Source organism: Oncorhynchus tshawytscha, unplaced genomic scaffold, assembly GCF_018296145.1.
Source record: "Oncorhynchus tshawytscha isolate Ot180627B unplaced genomic scaffold, Otsh_v2.0 Un_contig_18449_pilon_pilon, whole genome shotgun sequence".
In the NCBI taxonomy this organism is placed as follows: domain Eukaryota; kingdom Metazoa; phylum Chordata; class Actinopteri; order Salmoniformes; family Salmonidae; genus Oncorhynchus; species Oncorhynchus tshawytscha.
The window spans coordinates 30,001-33,656 of NW_024608400.1; the positions used below are offsets into that span (position 1 = coordinate 30,001).

The window sequence follows — 3,656 nt, forward strand, 5'->3', positions numbered from 1 at the left end:
CTACCTAGTAACGTTATTTAGCTACCCAGTAACGCTGTTTAGTTACCTAGTAACGCTATTTAGCTACCTAGTAACGCTGTTTAGTTACCTAGTAACGCTATTTAGCTACCTAGTAACGCTGTTTAGTTACCTAGTAACGCTATTTAGCTACCTAGTAACGCTGTTTAGTTACCTAGTAACGCTGTTTAGTTACCTAGTAACGCTATTTAGCTACCTAGTAACGCTATTTAGCTACCTAGTAACGCTATTTAGCTACCTAGTAACGCTGTTTAGTTACCTAGTAACGCTGTTTAGTTACCTAGTAACGCTATTTAGCTACCTAGTAACGCTGTTTAGTTACCTAGTAACGCTGTTTAGTTACCTAGTAACGCTGTTTAGTTACCTAGTAACGCTGTTTAGTTACCTAGTAACGCTGTTTAGTTACCTAGTAACGCTATTTAGTTACCTAGTAACGCTGTTTAGTTACCATAGCCAACCTCGTAGCAGCTACAGTATTAACGACGTTGGCTATCTAACTCTAGTTTTAATTAGCGAAACTTTCTTTAAAAATGACACCATTTCACTTTTCCAGACGAATATCTCACCCGTGCTCTTCGGCTAGAATAGTTCTCACATAAAGTCCTCTATTATCAATTAATTAACTTGTTTTAAAAGCTAAATAAATAAATAGCTGGCTAACGAAGCTAACCGGCTAACGTTTCTCGCCACTCCTCAAGCGCCCTGCGGACAGGAAAAACATCGTCTCAAGACGTACCAAAGAGGTTGGAAACCGGGGAATGATATGTTTCACAAAAGCATTAATATTGCCAATATAGTTTTTTCGTAAATAAATAACAGATCAATAATAAATTGCGATTTCCGTTTGTTTCTTACTTGCTATTGACAGCTCGAGTCGTTTCTGCGTCTGCCGCCTGTTTTCAAATGTAACTGCCAGTCTCGCGAGAGGCGACGAGATTTGTGTTGACTACGTCATTCCGCTTCTTTTTTTTTTTTATTTTATTTCACCTTAATTTAACCCGGTCGGCCAGTTGACGACCCAGACCAAGATAAAGCAAAGCAGTGTGACACAAACAACAACACAGAGTTACACATGGAGTAAACAACAACACAGAGTTACACATGGAGTAAACAACAACACAGAGTTACACATGGAATAAACAACAACACAGAGTTACACATGGAGTAAACAACAACACAGAGTGACACATGGAGTAAACAACAACACAGAGTTACACATGGAGTAAACAACAACACAGAGTTACACATGGAATAAACAAACATACAGTCAATAACACAATAGAAAGTAAAAAAAAAAGGCTCTACCCAGCTCCTTGTAAAAAAAATATTTTTTCCCTCTCCCTCATCATGTGGCTTACCGATCTTTCACATGGAGTCGGAGTTACACATGGAGTGAATAATATATATATATATATTTTTTTTACAACAAAATGGGAAAATAAATAATTGCACCACCATCTAACCCTAAATACACACCACTATCCCCAACAAACCCACCACACCCTTCCCACTACTTTGGTAAACAACAACACCCGAATAAACAAACAGATCCTAGACCATGCCCCCATCCCTCAGTTGTTTGAAAAATGCTAAATTCTTCAACTTATGTATGGGGGTTCATCCCCGCTCAAGGCCACCCCCAGCCATCCACACCTAATACTTTGTGCCTCTTCCGATTTTGGGGTGCATGACGCCCTGAAAGCACTATAGCGGGTTCTCTAGGCCCTCAGAGAATTGCAAATATAACCCCCTTCACCCCACAATGGACATTTATCTTCCCTGCCCTCGCCGCCAATGGACAGTTATCCGCCTGGGCCTCCATCGCCCTGCCCTCACAATGGACATTTATCCGCCTGGGCCTCCATCGCCCTGCCCCTCACAATGGACATTTATCCGCCTGGGCCTCCATCGCCCTGCCCTCACAATGGACATTTATCCGCCTGGGCCTCCATCGCCCTGCCCCTCACAATGGACATTTATCCGCCTGGGCCTCCATCGCCCTGGCCTCACAATGGACATTTATACGCCTGGGCCTCCATCGCCCTGCCCCTCACAATGGACATTTATCCGCCTGGGCCTCCATCACCCTGCCCCTCACAATGGACATTTATCCGCCTGGGCCTCCATCGCCCTGCCCCTCACAATGGGCATTTATCTGCCTGCATGACATGAGCTGAGACTGCCATAAATAAAATATTTTCTGAAATGTGAAATGTACTTATTTTTCTATTTTGTGTAATTTATTTTAAAGACTTGCTAAAGTTTATAACAAACTGTTTTTGTTTTGTCATTATGGGATATTGTGTGAAGATTGATGAGGGGGATTTTTAAAAAAAACATGTAATCCATTTTAGAATAAAGGCTGTAAAGTTACAAAATGTGGATAAAAGTCAAGGGGTCTGAATTCTTTCAGAGTGTCTCTATCTGCATGCCAGGCCGTCTGTCTGCCTGTCTGTTGTTTCCCGGGCTGTGAAGGCCGCAGCTGTTGGCGCGCTGGCAGCTGTACGGTAAGGAATGGAGGTCAGAACAGAACGCACCCGTGGGAAGGGCAGGAGGCTCCACTCTGTCTCTGCTCACCAAACCGCTGTACTCCTGTTATTGAGGTCAGCAGCAGGAACTCCAGGATGTATGGAGTGATAGAATGGTAATGGCTATACAGCAGCTTGTATCACTACAGACCCTGGTTCGAATCCAGGCTGTATCACAGAGGTCTAAACTACAGAGCCTGGTTCGAATCCAGGCTGTATCACAGAGGTCTAAACTACAGAGCCTGGTTCGAATCCAGGCTGTATAACAGAGGTCTAAACTACAGAGCCTGGTTCGAATCCAGGCTGTATCACAGAGGTCTAAACTACAGAGCCTGGTTCGAATCCAGGCTGTATCACAGAGGTCTAAAGGCACTGCATCTCAGTGCTAGAGGAGTCACTACAGACCCTGGTTCGAATCCAGGCTGTATCACAGAGGTCTAAAGGCACTGCATCTCAGTGCTAGAGGCGTCACTACAGACCCTGGTTCAAATCCAGGCTGTATCACAGAGGTCGAAAGGCACTGCATCTCAGTGCTAGAGGCGTCACTACAGACCCTGGTTCGAATCCAGGCTGTATCACAGAGGTCTAAAGGCACTGCGTCTCAGTGCTAGAGGAGTCACTACAGACCCTGGTACAAATCCAGGCTGTATCACAGAGGTCGAAAGGCACTGCATCTCAGTGCTAGAGGAGTCACTACAGACCCTGGTTCGAATCCAGGCTGTATCACCACCGGCCCGTAATTGGGAGTCCCATAGGCGCACATTTGGCCCAGCGTCGTCAGGCCTGTCATTGTAAATAAACATTTGATCTTAACTGAGGTGCCTAGTTAAATAAAGGTTAATAACAAAAAAAAAAAAAATGCATTTAGGCCAGCCTAGGATATTAATAACCTGCCGCGCATGGGGGTCCTACAGATTTGAGGCAGTTTGCTATAACAGGAAAATAATCATGCAGGAAATGTGAATTAAATGTGGATATATATATAACTAATGGACATGTTTAGTTGATGAACATGAAAATTACAAACTTCAGAACCTTGAATATACTACTATTTGTATTTCCTGCGGCGCAGGAAGATTCTCAGCAACAAAATAGTGATCAAATTAAGAG

General features: G+C 43.7%; 1 pseudogene; it reads right to left on the reverse strand.

The window, feature by feature from the left end:
• LOC121843498 overlaps positions 1-945 on the reverse strand; it is a 29,678-nt pseudogene extending 28,733 nt beyond the window's left edge.
• Positions 946-3,656: the final 2,711 nt, after the last annotated feature.